Source organism: Schistocerca cancellata, chromosome 1, assembly GCF_023864275.1.
Source record: "Schistocerca cancellata isolate TAMUIC-IGC-003103 chromosome 1, iqSchCanc2.1, whole genome shotgun sequence".
Classification (NCBI taxonomy): domain Eukaryota; kingdom Metazoa; phylum Arthropoda; class Insecta; order Orthoptera; family Acrididae; genus Schistocerca; species Schistocerca cancellata.
In genome coordinates, this window is record NC_064626.1 from 842,087,782 (window position 1) to 842,107,801 (window position 20,020).

General features: G+C 42.7%; 1 protein-coding gene across 4 annotated transcripts in view; it reads left to right on the top strand.

Moving 5' to 3' along the window:
- The first annotated feature begins 3 nt into the window (after window positions 1-3).
- LOC126188877 (CAP-Gly domain-containing linker protein 1) overlaps window positions 4-20,020 on the top strand; it is a 550,749-nt gene continuing 530,732 nt past the window's right edge. For all 4 annotated transcript variants that reach the window (XM_049930545.1, XM_049930553.1, XM_049930563.1 and 1 more), the window contains exon 1: window positions 4-122. The gene's annotated coding sequence lies outside the window, so the exon portion shown is untranslated. The remainder of the gene's footprint in view (window positions 123-20,020) is intronic.

Below are 20,020 nucleotides of genomic sequence, written 5' to 3' on the forward strand. Positions count from 1 at the left end.
CAACAGCGTCAGTGCGAAGGATGTCGTTGTGAGAGAAGTAACGTGTGCTGTTGCGCGTAGGTTTACAGTGTTATTTTCTGTTTACGAATGATGACTTGAGCCGTTTCCGCGAAATATCGAGTGTAAGTCGTTGTTGCACCGCTATGGCTAATTACCCTCATGTTTTACCCTATTATTGACATTGTTTTTATGTAATTTTAAGCAATGAACATGCTTTTTGTTGTTTCCATTTATCAGGCCTACCTTCCTTCGCTGTCTATGGTAGTTGTTTATTATTGCTCTATTAGCATTAGAAATTTTTATATGCGTAAGAAATAAGTCTATGAGTTTCAGCGGTTCGTTTTTCCGCCAGCGACTGAGTTCTGTTCACATAACTCAAATAGTTACGTGGAAAGCCGGTGCGCATACTACATTTTCACCGTCGCATTATGTCACAATTTGTTAAAAGTCGCACTCTCTAGCATCGGTGAATATGTATTGAAGTAAATATTGGCGACGGATGCTACTGTTTTTTGTGCATTTTTTCACTCATTGCCTGTTTTTCACTGTGCTTTTAGTCGTAAACCGATCTTCAGGTTTACAAATAATAGTCGCGGTAGTTTACTGCTACAAGGATATTTTGTTGTCAGTAAGCTTTGACAGTGTTTACCACGTTGGGTACGGGAAGCATAATAGCTGGTTCATCAGCGTTTTGTTAATATTATGTATGCACATTACATTTATCTCGACTGAGATCATTTTATACTTCTGCGTACACGCCGTTATTTTATAAGCTTGTTTTCCTGATAATAGCGGTATTCAAGGCCACCACATTTTATTTATATTGGCAATGAAATCGCGTGATTTTGAATTCTACTAATGATTACTCGTCTAGCTACACTAGTCGACATCTCGCGCTAATTTCATGCAGGCTTATTTTTATTTATAGCTAATTTAGTTTACTATATGCAGTATAGTTCATTTTGATAGCCATCCGCTAATTCCGGTTTCTCAACAATAACCAAAAGCAAACTTCTTCATAGCACAGATGTTCCATTAAATACTACGTGTTTACTGTGTCCAGAATATTGCCAGATTTGCTAACAATTCTCAGAGGAATATTCTTAAAAGTGTAAGGTTCATTGGCTCCAAGATACGTTCGCAGCGCGAAACGGAGTAGTAAATTGCTTTCGACTAATTCATCACACAATGAACTGCAAATGTATCGGGATGTACGTTTGCAAGATGCAGGGACGGGCAGTCAGAATTCGTAACGGCGTAAACTTGCCAATAAGCGCGGTACGCAGCGCAGAATGTGAATGTGATCTCTGAAAGCAAACCAGTGTGAAAATGCATGATTATCCGGCAGGTATGGAAGTAGCCTACGCCTCTGTGAAGTTAAGCGTCTGTGCACTCCCTCCAGCGTAATTTTAAACGGCCTGAAGACGAGTCACAGATGTGTTCTCAACTACTGCTCATAGCTGTTTTAGTTCATCAAGATGACGCGAAAGTAAAAGTGTAGATACAGTTGAGGTACAAATAACTATTAGGTCTGTAAAACATCAAATTCGCTTCTTTCTGAGAGATCGCATTTGTTTGCACCGGACACTCACAAACGTATTGCAACGGCACTTTTCTGACGCATTTGCGAGGTGGGACGTAAGCGTGCGACTTCCAGTCTGCGATGCATCAGTGTTGTCTCGTAAATGTCGTGTGGACTAGAGTGCCTCCCGTCGGGTAGACCGTTCGCCGGGTGCAAGTCTTTCGATTTGACGCCACTCGGCGACTTGCGTGGTGTCCTGAAACTGCGAAGTTCAGTTATTGTTGGGAAACAGAATAACCAAAGAAGGTCCGGGTCGTTCCCGTTACGAACGGTGATAGTGTCGTTGGAAATGTCAGCTGTCGACATAACCACCGAAAAAAAAAAATAAATAAAGGAGATGGCATAGTGGTATTCTGGAGGCCAAGACTGAAATTTCCGGCCGGCCGGTCATCCAGGCTTAAGTTTTTCTTGGTTGCTTTTAAATAGTTTTTGGCAAATGATGGAATGGTTCCTCAAAAAGGTTGCAATCGAAATCCTCTACCAAGTCGATGAATATTAAGATACTGTACTCCTTTCCTTTCGTCTTAAGCAGGTCTTATTAAGGCAATGGAGTAAAATAAGGTTTCTACAGTTTCTATGAAATTTGCCCCATAATTCGAGTCACTTAAGATTATTCAAAATTCGTTCGTTAAGAGAACTAAAAGAAAAGAAAGAGAGGCGGGGGGGGAGGGGATGTCGAAATAATATAAATACTGAGTCAACTTTATATCGTTTGTAACAATTTACACACGTTAGTGAAAGTAGAAAATCGTAAATTTGAATTACGTTCATGTTAGGCAATTGTTTGTTAATGTAACTGTTAAACTTTAAGTAAACAGTTTCTGAAATATCAGTATCCACATTTATATTCCACGTGCCACTGCGTGAGATATGGCAAAAGAAACATCCTCCCCTCACCATCTCCTCCTTGGCCCCTTTCTTTCCAGTCAGGTCGTAGTGTTAGAAGAAGAGTGTATAGGGAAGAGGGGAGGGGGGGGGGAGTAAATTCTTCATATGATCTAGCCTCTTGAAATTTTAAGATCTCTACCCAGATATTGTCGCCGGTCACTTGAACTATCCCACTGTCGTTTGCTGACCGTCTTTCTAAAGTTCGCCTACCAATCAAATCGGCTTGTCACAAGTCGCACAGTTCTTCATTAAACTGATTTAGTTTCTTTCAGTTAATCCGATGTTCAGACAGTCGCGGAGTACTCGAAGATACATCACACGACCTTCTTGTAAACTACATTTTTAGAACAAGAAGCTAGGAATCTCTTCACGAATCGTAGATTGACTTTTTGCCTTCCTCCAGACAATATTCAGGTGGTCGTTCATTTTATTATTTTGGACAATCTCGCCGACGCATGCTTCCAATTTTGACTCGTTGTGATTTATCTCTGAACGATTACATCGCTGCAGGACTGTTGTGTGAATATCTATGGCTTAGAAGTATTTAAAATGTCTCGTCAAAACTGTAGAAGTTTTCCCACTCGTCGTTGGATGGTTCAAATAAATCATTATAGCTCAAGTTTAAGGACTTTCAGAAGGTATGCGCGTAAAAGTTTTTTTTTTTTTCCTTTTAAATAGTTGTTGACTTTGGCGAAAGCCCGGTTTTGGGCACCCCCTATCAGTACTGAATATGTCAAATGGTTCAGTAGATCAGGATCAACCTTCACTGCACTTTCTGTCTCATCAGCAACGATGTCCATATCCATACTAGAGCTAGGCTCTTCAGATTGCAAGTTTTTCTCGTCAAGTTACGTTGCCTGTATTCATGATTGTACTCGTAGTTGCATTTGTGTCCAGAATACAAACCATTCCTTTTTGAATTTTTTGCTCTGTGCTGTCGAGGCTGACTTTTGTAATTATAATAATAGGTCTTTTTTTTCAAATTCATAGCCGCGCATATTTTTTTTAGTTTTTAAGATGTGCTTCTGATGCTGAGAATGAGACTCTCCTTCACACCAACACTTTGTTCACTCAGATCAGATAAATAATCTTTGGTTCGATCAGATCGGATAAATAATCTTTGCGATACTGTCCTGTTTGTAAAAATCTGTCAACTCCGTGACGTTGAAAATCGTGTGTTCACTTTTCGCATGTTTTTCCGCGCCCAGCATCCACTTTAAAGACATTTTAGTTTGAAAAACTAAATATCCAGACGATTCAACAATACACAAGAATCGCGGTTGGTCTCTTACGGTCACATCTATAAGTTAATTGATATTAGTGAAGCGTGAATAATTTCTAATGACACACTCAATAGTGTTACGTACGTTCGTGTAATTATACGCTTTCTTTTGCGAAAGTTATCAGTCGCCGCATTCTGAAAGTCGTGATGTTACAGAAGTTCTCGCGAGAGAGCATCTCTACAAACTGCAACGTAGTCCACAAACTCTCTTAGAAAGCCGTTGTATTGTGTGTCTGTATCATGTCTAGTAGCGGACTCTATAATAATTTAGTTCGCCTCGATAATTCGTATCTCCTCCGAGTAAAATGACGAGTTCTAACTGACAAAGATTATCATGTCTGACCATATTTTTTCCGTAACTGCATTTTTTTTTCTAAGTAATGCAGAAGAGCCCCCAACAATAGATTGTCCATACAAAGTACAGAACAACTTTACACATTTCGATCCCGGACGTCTTCAGTCTGTGTGATTTGTAACAGCAGACCAGTTAACGATATTGCCATCTCTTGAAACGCTATCATTTAACGGTTTTGCTACTGTTAGCGGTTCTAGGCGCTTCAGTCTGGAACCGCGCGACCGCTACGGTCGCAGGTTCGCATCCTGCCTCGGGCATGGATGTGTGTGATGTCCTTAGGTTAGTTAGGTTTAAGTAGTTCTAAGTTGTAGGGGACTGATGAACTCAGATGTTGAGTCCCATAGTGCTCAGAGCCTTCTGAACCATTCCAGCAGCAGCCCTCCGTTTTTAACAGCTTGGTGGCAATTTCATGAGGACACTATCATCCACATCCTGTAAATTGTATTGAGTTTTCCCTGAAACTTACAAACACTAGTTTTTGTAAAAAGTGCGCGTTGTTCTCCCTTGAATATCCGTAGATCTGCTTGTGCACTGCATGGTCAAATTGCTGCGGACGTATTCGAAATCTGTTCATTTATTACGACGGTAATCCCAAAAGTAAGGGCTCCTATTTTTTTATAAGTACATTGACCTGTTTATTTCTACAGTGGTTTACATCAGTTTACAGCTTGAACATTTAGCTATTTTTCGACATAATCATCATTTCTGTCGATGCATTTTTGTAGACGCTGTGGCAGTTTTTGTATGTCCATGTCACACCAGCTCGCCGCCATACTGTTCAGAATGTTATGAACCTCTTCTTTCACCTCATCGTCAGAGGTGAATCGCTTTCCAGTCAAATGTTCTTTTAACCCATGGAACAGGTCGCCAAGTCAGGACTATAGGGTGGGTGGGTGGGTGATTATGTTCCACTGTGTCAGGAGAGCAACGGTTTGCCGAGCGATGTGTGGGCCGATCGTTGTCATGGAGAATGTGTACGCCCTTGCTCAACATTCCTCTTCTCCGGCTCTGAATTGCCCGCTTGAGTTTTTTCAGAGTCTCACAGTACCTGTCAGCGTTAATTGTGCTCCCAGTGATTCAGCTCCGACGACGAGGTGAAAGAAGAGGTTCATAACTTTCTGAACAGCATGGCGGCGAGCTGGTATGACATGGGCATACAAAAACTGCCACAGCGTCTACAAAAATGCATCGACAGAAATGGTGATTATGTCGAAAAATAGCTAAATGTTCAAACTGTAAACTGATGTAAACCATTGTAGAAATAAACAGGTCTATGTACTTACAAAAAAATAGGAGACCTTACTTTCGGGATTACCCTCGTATTATTATTATTATTATTGTACTATGCTGCGGATGATCTTCCATGTGCGTAATTATGTTTAGACCCGCACCCAGGACAACGATTGTCCTTCACTACGTTTCACTGGAGACGGTATTTGTGGCTTGTCCGACAAGTATAATGAATTACATGGCTCGTCAGCCGTTTCGATATCACTTTGACTTGTTAAGCACGTACCGTCATCTTTGTACTCCTCATGTACATTGCCCGCACAGTCGAGCGTGTACGACGCCAAACATTCCACTGACTAATCTTGTAGAAACGCTAATATTTCGTCTGCCACCACTTTCTCACTGTGCGAAATTCCTTGGGTTCCTTTCTGACGAAATGTCAACTTCGGCTACTGTTGTAGATGCGATGCTTGCTTTGTTTATTGTTGCCATTGCTCTGCTTTGTATCAGCACCACTAGCACTGTAGCACAGTTGTGGGTTACTCGTCGAGTAAGCAGTTAAGCAGTTCTAGTTCTGTTGGTTCCACAGTCTCATGCTGTGCCCACCATTGGATACCTCCAATCCCACCTCCTGTTGACATTAGCAGCCAACATTGCAGTTGCATGGTAGACAATACGTGAAGCGTCGAACGCCGCAAACATCATTGGCCTTTTGCGAACTCGTACTCAGTGGGTTCTTTGCAAGATCTGATGTTGCACATCATTTAGCATGAACAAGAAATGATAATACGAGGGGCGTTCACTAAATAATGCAACAATTTTTTCCTCGGCAAATTTCAGTTGACAAAATGCGGAATTTGTTGTGGGACATCGCAGAACATGCCCGCTGCAGTCTCTGTAGTTTCGTGAAATTCCGATGGTGATCGTGCTATACGTGCCCTCCAAAATGGCTTCTGCAACGGACGTGCGTTCCAAGCAGAGATCTGTTATTGAATTTCTTTTGGCAGAAAACCGAGCATCGCGAAGATTCAGAGGTGCTTGCAGAACGTCCACGGAGACCTCGCAGTGAACAACGCAAAGCCCCGCACAAGCTTGTACCCCGAGTGGAACTCACAAAACTTCGCTGGACTGTACTTCCTGTTCAGCCCGGGTCTCGCACCTTCCGACTCCCATCTGTTTGGCGCACTCAAGGATGGACTCCGCTGGAAGCAGTACGTGGATGTTGGAGAGTTTACTGATGCAGTAAGACATTGTCTCCGACATCGATCAGTAGTGCGGTACCATACAGGCATACCAGCCCTCGCGGCAGAGTAGCTTCATACGGCGGCTTTGAACGGTGATTATGTTGAAAAATAGGGTTTTGTATCCAGAAGAATTGCGAATGATATTGTTTATGGAATCCTGAATAAAACCAACCTGCTTTCAGAGAAAAAGTGTTGCATTACTTATTGAACGCCCCTCGCAGGTTACCCCACAAAGTAAGATTAATCATCCAAATCCATCGACGTCAAAATCAAAGTGAGATCGTTAATATGAGTTATGTGACACACTAGTTAATATACTTGATTCGTGTACCCGAAGAGCTGTTAGCACACTGGACTCGCATTCGGGAGGACGACGGTTCAATCCCGCTTCCGGCCATCCTGATTTAGGTTTTCCGTGATTTCCCTAAATCGCTCCAGGCAAATGCCGGGATGGTTCCTTTGAAAGGGCACGGCCGACTTCCTTCCCTAATCCGATGAGACCGATGACCTCGCTGTTTGGTCTCTTCCCCCAAACAATCCAATCCCGAAGAACGGCCTTCAAATTTTCGTCCGACCAACCTGAACTCCTTTTTACATGAATTCCCAAAATAACTTCAGAAGAATACTGTGGTGTATTCTTCAAAACGGCCACCGCCGATGCCATCTGCTTCTCTTCTTCAGCTGAATATGTCATACTTCCCTAATGACGTCTATGTCAATGTATATTAAAAATGATGAAATTCCTCCAGCTGTATTTAAGGTGTCGATTTTATTTTGGCAACTAGTTTCAACGTTGTAACAATGTCATCTTCAGGCCCATACACTTGTTGACGTCAACTTCGTGCGGCTGATACTAGAAGTCAGTGGTGAGATACGAACGTGCTCCGTGTGGAAGGTGGTTAGGCTGATACTAGAAGTCAGTGGTGACATACGGACGTGCTCCTCGTGGAAGGTGATTAGTAACCACTTTCCACACGGAGCACGTCCGTATCTCACCAGTGACTTCAGTTGACGTCAGCAAGTGTATGGGCCTGAAGATGACGTTGTTACAACGTTGAAATCAGTTGCCAAAATAAAATCGACACCTTAAATACAGCTGGAGGAATTTCTTCATTTTTAACATAAGTTTATACCAGCTGACGTCCCACTGTCCTCCATTTCAATTATGGATGTACGAAGATCTATGCCAATGGGCGTTACATGTACATGTATACTATTTTGCACACCACAGTAACTTTCGCTTTTCCTGTTCCAATAGCGAATGTTTCGCGGTAAGAATGATTGGTGGTAAGCTTCCGTGTGGGCTCCAATCTTTGGTTGACTCTCCCAGGAACGTACGCTCTCGGAGCCTTAATAGTAAACAAAACCGTGATGTAGAACGCCTCTCTTGCAGTGTCTGCCACTGATGTTGGCTGAGTATGTGCTTGCTAAATGAACCTGTAATGAAACGTGCTGCTCTTCTTCGGATCTTTTCTATTCCCTGTATCAATCGTATCTGGTACGTCTTCCAGTCTGACGACCAGTATTCGAAGGCTAGACTTCCAAAGCTGAAATTGTATTTCATCTTTGGCAAGTATAAAAATAAAGTTATGTATTTTTTTTTAGATATCCATTCTATATTCGCACAAAGCGATTCGCGGAAACCACAAAAAATTAAATTATCGTTATTGTAATGTAGGCCCTTTCGAACCACATTGGTCGATGAATTGTGGTTCCACCGCAACGGTGAAAGAAACGATACACGTGCCCATATATTAGAAGAGAGAGGGATTGATTCTACTGTGCTCCTGGTAAGGATCCGGTCCGGCATTCCCCTGGACAATTTGAGTGAAGTACGGGAAATTTGCATGGTGTTCACTAGAAGTGAGTTGGAACTGTGTAGTATGCTCTCTAGGTTATGAGACCGCTGCTTCATCGCTTACGCTACGTCGCTCCGTAACCTCTAGCATCATCGCTGTCGGTGAGATGTTACGCCACAAGAAAATAGAAGCAAACCAGAGTGCCTCGACCGGCGAAAGTATGCGGTGAAAGCTTTCTGTGATCCGTTGCATGTTCATGGAGAGCGCAAACGTACTGCCCTTTCCTGTTGTTGTCGAAGACAGATAACCTTAAAAGCCTAGCATGTAACGCGTTCCGCTTTTTTTATTTATAAAATATCTTCTGTAATACGTGGGCAAACAACATTGGAAATCATGAGTAACACCAAACGATAATTTAATCTCACGAAATTTGTGCTACAAAAGTTGTTTCTAATCTGAAACGCACGAGAAAATGTAACATAGTAGCAAATTGTAACTACTATATAGTACATATACTAAAATAAAAGAAAAAGAGACATGTATTACAGGCCAGTGAAGATAATTCATAAATAAAAGAAGCGAAACGTGTATGACAAAAAGCAGACTGCCTTTCATTTAGTTGCAAAGACGGAACATGCCTCCATGAACATCTATTTTATTCAACGAGGACATCCATCCACCTTTGCGCTTGCCCATCAAATCCCAGATTTTCATTTATGAATCCACGTTCTTACTACAAATCGTAGCGTGGAAAAGTCGAAAGTCACCTCTGAGATGAAGAGTGCTGCGTCACCTTTAGCGTAGATGACTCACTTACTGCACCAATTGATGTTTATCTGCAGAGGTGACTTGCGAGGATGAAAGTAGGCCAAGTTCTTGTCACAGATATTGTAAAATGAAACTAAGCAGTGAGTACCATATTTTTAATCTTTGTTAGATCTCGGGCAGCATAGATAAAATCCAGCCTGAACGTAACAAGTCTCTGACTTGGTTCGTACACTCGCTAGTTCTACGAATTTTGGACCAGACGATATTGTTCCAGCAGTATATTAAAATATTTCCAATATCCCTGTTGTTATCGAAGTTGCCTGGAGATTTCTCTTGAATGGAAAACATTCTGTAATTTCGTATTCTCAACCAAATACTCTAAGACAAAAAAAGGGGATGCACCACGAACGAATTATTTGAATGGAACGGAAATCGGTAGTTATGATGTACATGTAGAGACCAACAAATGATTTCAATTTCAGAAAAATTGAATGATTTATTCAAGAGAAAGAGTTCCACAAATTGAAGAGTCAATAACGCGCTGGTTCACCTCTGGCACTTATGCAAGCAGTTTTTCGGCCTGGTGTTGATTGATAGGTTTATTGGATGTCTTCTTGGCGGATATCATGCCAAATTTTGTCCAATTGGCGAGTTAGATCGTCAAAATCCCGAGCTGATTGGAGGACTCTGCCCGCAATGCTCCAGACGTTCTCAATTGATCCGACGACCTTGCTGGCCAAGGGAGAGCACTCCTGCCGTGTGTGGGTGGGCATTGTCTTCCTGAAATGTAAGCCCAGGATGGCTTGCCATGAAGGACAACAAAACAGTTCGTAGAATACCGTCGACATAGCACGCCTCTCTGTAAGCCGCCTATTAATGGTCGTTCTGGTCACTGGCCTTGCACTTCGTATCGACAATAATGATTAATCCGGGGCTCCGAGCGCCCCTCTGACAATTGCTCGGCCCTTACATTCTGTCGACTCTCTAGGTCGAGCGTCTCCTTCTTGACGCTGTGTTCACCCATTCCTGCCAACATCCTCCAACAGTGGCATCGCTCCTATTCAAATGCGATTCGCCGATTACTCCAACTGGCTTCTTTTGAACACAACTACACGTCCCTTCTCAAATGCTGACATTTGCGTATACTGTTCACACGTGTGTCCGCAAGGCACAGTTACTGTCCAATTGAGTACACTGAATGAAATTTTCAGAGACTTTATATCCTGGTTTCGTCATGCCTCCTGTGTACTATCCGTGCCAGCTGTGCAGTGAAATTGCGCTGCAGCGTCACACATTCATCTTATGCAGTAACCGATCTAACACACTTGTCTTATACAGGCTTTGCCGACAGCAGGGCTGTTTTCTGCTTGTTTGAATACACACGCCTATACCAGTTTCTTCGGCTCTTCAGTGTATAACGACGTCGATAATAAATCAAGAAGCAAGATATCTGGCGTAAGGGATGTGTAGCAAAATTCCCCATCGGCGACCAATGTTGATATAAATTGCTGTTCTTTTGAAGGAATGCTATCAGCCAAGTTCAAAAATGCTGTAGCAGTTGTAGCACAAGGTAATTTCGGTTTATCAGCTGTTGGCTGAAAAAAAAGAAAAAAAAAACGTGCTTGCTTCATGTGCAGTCGTTCTGCATGGTGGTTATAATTAAAGTGTAGTGTAGAGTCCAGTGTGGGCTGTAATTATTGCATGGGAGCGAAACTTGGTAAATATTCTAATGCGTTAGTGCGGACCCGATTTACGATGGAAAAAAATTATTTCCAATTTTGGGCGCCAGGTGCAGATATTGCGTTGTGTATGCAAGAAAGACGTGTAGAAATGTTTCCATATATGATGGATTAGTAAAGGGGTGTGGACAGAAAAAGTCAAACGAGTCAGAAAGGCATAATGTTGATTTTATTATTAACTGCGCCTTATACAATTTGTTGAATCGGAACACCGGAGACGCCGACGAGTGCTGTACAGCGCAATATTTGCTACTGGTGGCCAAAATTGGAAATAATTTTTTTCAGCACAAATTTATTCCCAATTAAAGCATTAGTGTATCCAACAAGTTCCGTTGCCATACGATAATTACAGCCCACACTGGACCTCCGTGAACAGCTCTACTTTAATTATATGTAAATAATCAGAAAATTGCTTGGAACGACGGTAAAAGGAGAAAATGGTAAAGCTGTGTTTAACCTGGCATTTGGTTTCAACACCACAGTTCCCTAGTAGGCGTGGTCCTGTTGGAGGTGGTATGTCGTTGCCTTCCTTCGAGCTTGCACGGACTTACCCAGCCAGTTATAGGGGGAGCTGCAGTTTAACGTGGCCGAAGATACTCAGAAAATTACTTCGAACCTGTAATGAAACGGTATTCTCGACAATTTTTAGACCTCTTGCAGAGAACTTTCAGCAAATTTAACGTAGCTGGGAGCAAGTAAACGTGAAATTGTAGCAGCAAGGAACGTTTTGCCTGTTGGTGCCCGTCTCAGGGTCTTCGGCCGAAGATCGTTTGGTGGCTTTTCTGACGTTTTGCCAGTACGTGTGGCTGGCGTTGTGAAAGATGCACCCAGACATTCCACCACCAGCAACTGTAGGGGAATCTCTGTCAATGCCAGCCAATCGTGCTTGCAAAACCACTGAACAATCGTCGGCAGAAGTTCACGCGGAAGAACGATTGTTGGTAATTCTTCGTGCAGGTTTTCCGCGGGATATACGAAGGAAGAAGCAATATATTGGTTGACTTTTCTAGGAACGTACGCTCCAGGAGCTTTAACAGCAGACTGTACCGTATCGCAGATGGCCCCTCTTGCATCGTCTGCCACTGGAGTTGGCAGAGCATCTCCATGACACTTTCGCGCTTAGTAATGAAACGAAACGTACTGCTTTTCTTTGGATCTGCTGTATTTTCTCTGTCAATCCTATCTGGTACGGATGCCAGACTGACGATCAGTATTCAAGTACTGATCGAACGCGCATTTTGTAAGCTACTTCTTTTGTTGATAGCTTCATTTGCTGAGGATTCTTCCAACGAATCTCAGTCTGGCATCTGCCTTACCTGCGATTAATTTTGTGTGGTCCTTCCATTTCAGATCGCTCCGTACGCATACTCCTAGATATTTTATGGAAGTAACTACTTCAAGTGGTTGGTCTGCAATCGTGTAATCATACTATAAAGTGTTTTTCTGTCTATGTATTCGAAATACGCTACATTTGTCTATGTTGAGGATCAATTACTACTCCCTACACCAAGCATCGATCCGCTGTGGGTCTTCCTGCATTTCACTGTACTTTTCATTCGGTTTGTCGCCTCATTTACCTTTTTTCTTTAAATATACCTCCACAGCAGTGAAAAAACCTATAATAAGCCGTCAACAAAACGAACAACACAAAACACAGGATGCAATTTCTCGTAGGCGTCTATGTACAGATAATGAAATAAATGGAACAATGTAGCACTAGCTCTTCACTTTATTAAATAACGTCTTTGGAAAACGGTGTTTTACGCTAGGGATAAACCGAACCCTGAGACCGCTATTTTAAACAGACTGGTCTTGTATTCGGGAAGATTGAGCCTCCAACTGCCATCTGGATATCCCTAAATTACTTCAAACAAAGACCAGGATGATTCCTACTACAAGGTGAGGCAAATAAAAACGGCCCAGAGAACAGAGTTCCAGGATACAAAGAAATACAGCAGTGAAAAGGAAATACAGTACTAATCTGACTATACCAGATGTTAAAAGTCTGGCACAGGTCAGCAACTTCCTGAAGGCGGGTCGAAGCTGGACTGCTAGGATTGCTGTAATCTCATCCGAAATGTTCTGCTGAAGTTCCTGAAGTCTATGAGCGTTGTTGCGATACACTTTAGACTTGAGGGCTCCCCATGCAAAGTAATTGCACACTGATAGATCAGGTGACCTGGGTGGCCAGCTAAGGCCGCGACCTCTTCTAATAACTCTCTCAGGCTTTGAAGATTGTGTAAATGTGCTCGAAAGTTCGGGCGGCTGTATGGCCAGTTGCTTCATCCTGTTGGAAGTAACTGTAGGTCTTTCCCTCCTCCGTTACTGCTGCCATAAATGGTTTGAAAATGTCCGGTTCACTTTTATTTATTCCACCCTGTATAAGATGCAAGCTTGAGGGCGAAGAGTAGCGTGGGCATTATTGTTGTCAACAGCAAATACTGTGAGAGAGTGGAACTAGTTCGTTTCCAAACAAGACACACAATGCTTGCCGTTGACTTTGCGCTGTTTTGCGGGTATTTTCAATGCAGTGCAGGTATGAAGATGAAGGGGGTAAGAAATCAAACCAAATTATTACTCTGAAACGAGTCACCAGGACGACGGGTCCCATACACCAAAGTATTCACAAAGGTAGCATGATCAACTTCCGGAGTTTGTCGGCTGAGCTATGGTTCACCCTGCATTGTGTATTATTTGTGAATATCGTAAGCTTTTCCCAAGCTCCAACAAGTACGTTAGGAAAAGCGTTAACAAGCATTATATATTCCAGAAAACAGCAAGGGATCCGCAGAGAAAACAAACGTATCACAAAATAGAATTCAGATTGGTCATAAGAACAGATTATAAACGAAGTTCTTGAGTTCTGCCCAAGGATTTTCCTTAAAGACCTCCGTTCAAAAGTGAGTAGTTGGTTGTAATTCAGTATTCGCGTACTTAGTGCTTCACATCCATATAACGCCATGGGTTGGATTAATTTCTAATACAATTGGCATTTTGATTCCTCGGCAGGCAGCGTTATTTCAGAAGTTGATTGAGATTGTAGTTTACGATGCATGCTCAAATATTTAGATTTTTATAATTTTCTGTACGACGGATATATGACTGTCAACGTCCTGTGTTGTCCTATATCGTTGTCGTATCTACGACTTACTACGAGGTATTCAGTCTTTTCGTAATTTACGTAAAGTTCCATCCTGTTTACTTCACTGTGCAAGTGGTCAATGGTTCTGAGCACTATGGGACTTAACATCTCTGGTCATCAGTCGCCTAGAACTTAGAACTACTTAAACCTAACTAACCTAAGGACATCACACACATCCATGCCCGAGGCAGGATTCGAACCTGCGACCGTAGCGGTTGCGCGGTTCCAGACTGAAGCGCCGAGAACCGCTCGGCCATCAGCGGCCGACTGCAAGTGGTCACCTCGACTCTCTGGCACAAGGAGTATCGCAGTTTCATCGACGGTTATTTCGATGATGCTACTTGTCTGTTTATAGTACATTTTACAGAATACTCACACCAACAGATCAAAAACTTCGCCCTTTCTGTCAGATTGACCCCTTTGGCCCTCTCGCACGTGATCTGTATCTCATATCCCAGAAGATGGATTTAACGGAAAATTCTTCAAATTAGTAAGCTGCGTCGAGTGACTGTTCGAGCGTAGTAAAATGACAATAATGGGTGATGCATGAAGTATGAATGACATGTAAAGAAACTGACATTCACTGAGAGAATCCCGATCCAGAATATCGACGGGAATTCTTAACAGTTCAGTATTGAGAAGCTCTAAATAAATAATTGTACCATACCTAATAGGGGTTAGCCGGCCGATGTGGCCGAGCGGTTCTAGGCGCTTCCTTCTGGAACCGCGCGACCGCTACGGTCGCAGGTTCGAATCCAGCCTCGGGCATGGATGTGTGTGATGTCCTTAGGTTAGTTAAGTTTAAGTAGTTCTAAGTTCTAGGGGACTGATGACCACAGATGTTAAGTCCCGTAGTGCTCAGAGCCATTTGAACCATTTTTGAACCTAATAGGGGGTTAGTTTTATCAGTACAAGAATGTTACGTAGATACTCAGCAGGCCCCACGACAAATGCTATCACTGTTGAAATAAAAGAGTTCCACGAATCATTTTTTCTAGCATCCTAAACTAATAGATCACATGTGACATTACAGACCTAAAAACACCCAGAACAACCAGTTACTGATTTCATAGTGGTTCCTGGTACACTCTGCCGCATTTTCTGTGATAGTTGGTTGTGTATAAAAGTTAGGTGAAGTGTTTCCTGTCGAATAACCAACATCCATATCACGTCATTCGCTCAGAGGTAACTCACACAAGGTTGTCTGGAGAAGGTTCAAATGGTTCTGAGCACTATGGGACTTAACATCTCAGGTCATCAGTCGCCTAGAACTTAGAACTACTTAAACCTAACTAACCTAAGGACATCACACACATCCATGCCAGAGGCAGGACTCGAACCTGCGACCGTAGCAGTCGCGCGGTTCCGGACTGAGCGCCTAGAACCGCCTGACCACCGCGGCCGGCTGTCTGGAGAAGGAGAGCTGTTTCTGTTCCATAGGCAGCATGCGGGACATCGTGTTTATTTTACGTGTTTCTATAAGTTTTTGTTTGAATACAGCGTTCTTATATGAAAACAGATCATACTCGATTTTATTTTGATCCCCGTACAGAACTTTTCTGCCCACTTGACGAAGATTGTGCTCAAGTCATTTGCTTCCACGCCTTTCCGCTAAGAAACTCATATCGCTTCTAGGTCGGAGAAAGTTGGCTGAAACGACTCTCTCTCTCTCTCTCTCTCTCTCTCTCTCTCTCTCTCTTTTAAATTCAAAACATTTTCCATTTTTATTAGTTTTGTTTACCATTTTCGATATAGTTTTTCTGGTGTACATCTCTTCGTTCTTCGACCGTTGTTTGATTGCCCATGTGGAAATGAAATGAGTATCGAAATATGCGTATCAAATACCCACTATTCATTTGTAGTCTCAATCACTTTCGCTGCCCTCAAGCGTCATGATTTCTGTTCTCTCAGTTGATCCTGTCTGTCTGTTTGCCCTTTTACCTGCTGCACCGGAAGCCTTACACTTCTCTTTTTCCGGTTATTATCAACGTAGTATAGTGTTTGGCCTGAAGGAACATACGTAAGGTGCTTAAACTGATTTCCACTGCTAATTGCAGCTGTAATCGCCAAGCGCTGGACAGGAAAACTCTTAAAAACTCGCCGCCTGTTGACACGTAATACGACACGCGAGCCTCGTGCTACATTTGTAAGCACCACAACTGAAATGTTTGTCGCTAAAATACATCGCTGGCATGAAATTTTATAACGTTAGAAGGAGAAAGAGGGGTCTATTGAAAGTGAACGTAGGAATGGTGAATAATAGACCTGTGTTTTTCTGCATGCTTTTGCACCTCTCCCATACCGTGATCTCCACGTTGGAGAACACTGTGTGTTCATACATCCTGCCAGAGGAACAAACAGTAGATTCTAGCGCTGCACCGAGCGAGGTGGCGCAGTGGTTAGCACACTGGACTCGCATTCGGGAGGACGACGGTTCAATCCCGCGTCCGGCCAACCTGGTTTAGGTTTTCCATGATTTCCCTAAATCGCTTCAGGCAGGGATGGTTCCTTAGACAGTGCACGGCCGACTTCCTTCCCCATCCTTCCCTAATCCGATGAGACCGATGACCTCGCTGTTTGGTCTCTTCCCCCAAAACAACCCATCCTAGCGCTGCAGCAGGCGAGCACATCGTGCATTCATTCTCTTACTGCTACCACGTGGTCCGCATCTGCAGATAAAACTGGCCACTCAGAGCGACTGACAAACAATAAATACTGCTAAAATTTGTGTTAAGGACTCGTACTTTGCCGTGGGACACTTCTATGGTTCCAAGCTGGGCTATGTACTTACAGTACTCCTAAGATAGAAGGGAATAATCTGGTCTTCTCTGCTGAAAATACAGCTTTTTACAATAGCCACAAGAACCTCAATAACATCCAAGTTAATTTGGAAAACTCGAAAGAATGCGCGCTGGTAAACAACATGAAAACTAAATAACTCAAAATGACCGTCAGTTATTTGCATTTTTACGAACAAAACAATCTAGATATCGTTTTTTATTTAACTGATATTGCCGGTCTCAGTAGTCAATAACCTTGCCAAGACGCACCGGTTCCAGTCAGATCACCGAGGTTAAGCAAAGTCGGGCGTGGCCGGTGCTGGTATCGGTAACCGCCCTGGTACCCCACGCCTTGTTGACAGCATTCCTTTGCCTTTCCGGCAAACATTGCCCCAATCTCTTGCGTTACATTCCGAACCTCCCCACACTGTCTCAAGGAGTGAGGGTCGGTCACACTGTTGTGGTAATCCGTCGTCGGATGGAACGTTAATCTTGGCGGAAGTGTTTGTGCTGTTCGAGAGGTGGAGGAGGAGGAGGAGGAGGAGGAGTTATGTGCGGGCACCAAATTTCACCTTCTCCCTTCTCTCATCATCATACAATGCGAACATGACAACACACACACACACACACACACACACACACACACACACAAAACAGTACCTCGGGATCTCCTAGTTAACCATGCCATACGACTTGACTTTTTACCGGTTTCTGCTAAATTAGATCACCTTCAGATCTAACATCTACAAGATGACGGTTGCTACCATCGGTGTCAGCGGGCGTGCGTCGTTATAATAATTATCTTTACAGTTGAAAGTAGACAGTAAAATTCTTAGATTTAAAACTATTTAAAATTACTGCAAACCCACATATCCATATAACTAACTGTGGCGCAGACCAACTCTTTTAAACCCTTTCCCATAGTAAAGGGAAACAGCCTGAACACCCAATTAAAAGTCTTACTTCGAAGACCGTGCTTGCAACGTACCGGGGAAGTAGCGTGAACTTTCAGACAAATCCTTATCGTGTCTACCAAGCCGCTATAAGACAGAAAACAAACTATCTAACGCTACTTTCCCTCCAAGAGGCGAGTGAACAGTCTAAACGTCGGTAGAGGGCTCGTCTACTGAGGGGAGCGGTTGTCCACCGTTACATTTGTACCCTTATGTACAAGTTTTAATTTTTAAACAAGTGGCCAATGAAACTGTTAGTGAATGAAACTATGACATGAAGTTATACATTTAAATAGGCGGAATCAAGGTGATTATATCGTATGTAAAACCACACTTTTTAAACACATTTGATTTATTCACAATAGATCAGATTATTTCGAGTACTGGCTCAACACAGATAATAGTGAGGCAAGATATAACAAGAAATAAATGTGACCTTACGATATCAAGAAACAACTGTAATCGGTTCGTTATAGTGATACCAAGAACAAATTAAATTGTTCATATATCTAGCAGTGCATGTAGAGCAGTTTGCAGGCAAATTATGTACACGAAATTAAAACGTTATATTGCGCACAAAATATCTTCTGTCCGCAGCTATTGGTCTCGCGGTCGCGTTCTCGCTTCCCGAGCACGGGGTCCCGGGTTCGATTCCCGGCGGGGTCAGGGATTTTCACCTGCCGCGAGATGACTAGGTGTTTGTGCTGTCCTCATCATTTCATCATCATTCATGAAAGTGGCGAGATTGGGTTGTATGGGCGCTTATTACCGCGCAGTTGAGCGCACCACAAACCAATCGTCATCGTCATCGTCATCATCATCATCATCAAAATATCTTTTATTGTTATCTCAACGACTAACAGTTTTAATGTTAAAAGATTAACTGCCGATAATGCCTTACACGGCACACACACACACACACACACACACACACACACACACACACACACACACACACACACGAGCGGCGCTGGTACTTCGCTGCCTAAACGATCTTATCCGATCGACGTCCACCGGCAAAAGACCTCCAGTGACCCTCACCCTGCTCTCAGCTCAGCGAGTCATGTGACCATCTACTCTAGCCAAAAGTTGATCTGCGGCCAACTTCATTTGAAGACAGTCATTTACGCTAAACATCTTAAATGTATCAATTGAAAATCATTTACCACAAATATTTAAATGTTCCTTCATTTTATTCATAACTCTTATAAAACTGGCTTATTACTTTTGATCGTTACGTTACCGGAATCGACACACACTAGTCAAGACTCTTACTTTATTTATTGCTGTAGTTTCCAGACTGTGTTATTCAAATCTCTTGTTTTGTAATATTAATTTTCAACTTTTAATACAATAAAGCTCTTAACATAAGAATCAATGCAGAACCTTAACTGTTTCTTGGTGGATAGCTTGTCCTGGACCATAGCATTAGGTTAATTTTTTTTGTTTATAACAGACTAACTTAATTTATTCTGTCATCGACATACTTATTACTTTACAGTTGTGATTTTAAAAGCGTTGGCAACGTATTGTATTGGTACTTACGATTGTACTTGGATTACCAAATCAGCTTCCTCTCTTCCTGTCGGAAAATTTTGGGCAAATGGTTCAAATGGCTCTGAGCACTATGGGACTCAACATCTTAGGTTATAAATCCCCTAGAACTTAGAACTACTTAAACCTAACTAACCTAAGGAAATCACACACACCCATGCCCGAGGCAGGATTCGAACCAGCGACCGTAGCAGTCCCATGGTTCCGGACTGCAGCGCCAGAACCGCTAGACCACCGCGGCCGGCTTTTGGGCAAAATTCTACATGTATACATGTTCAGCAGACGACATAGTGCCGTAGCTGTAATATCTGTGTTATTATGCGTCACTGCCGTCTATTATAACAGACGATTATTATCTTACATTGACCTCTTGCATGGCTGTAAAATCTGTGACATATCTGCAAATGTTCACGTGAAAAAGATAAATATCATTTAGAACGAAGTACTCAGAATCGCTGCTGCTGTCTGCTTCAGTTCACACCACTTCTCAACCCTGCTCTAATTCAAAACAGAAATGTATCATTCTACGCAAGAGACGAATGTTTCTCCCCTCCTCCCTCCCCCCCCCCCCCCCCCACCATACCCCGTTCAGCTACATTGCTGCATCAGATCATAATGCTCTGTAGAATAGTTATAGACAACCAAACAAATCGTTATATGACGTCATAGACACTGATTACATCATAGCCCAACTTCACCCTTAT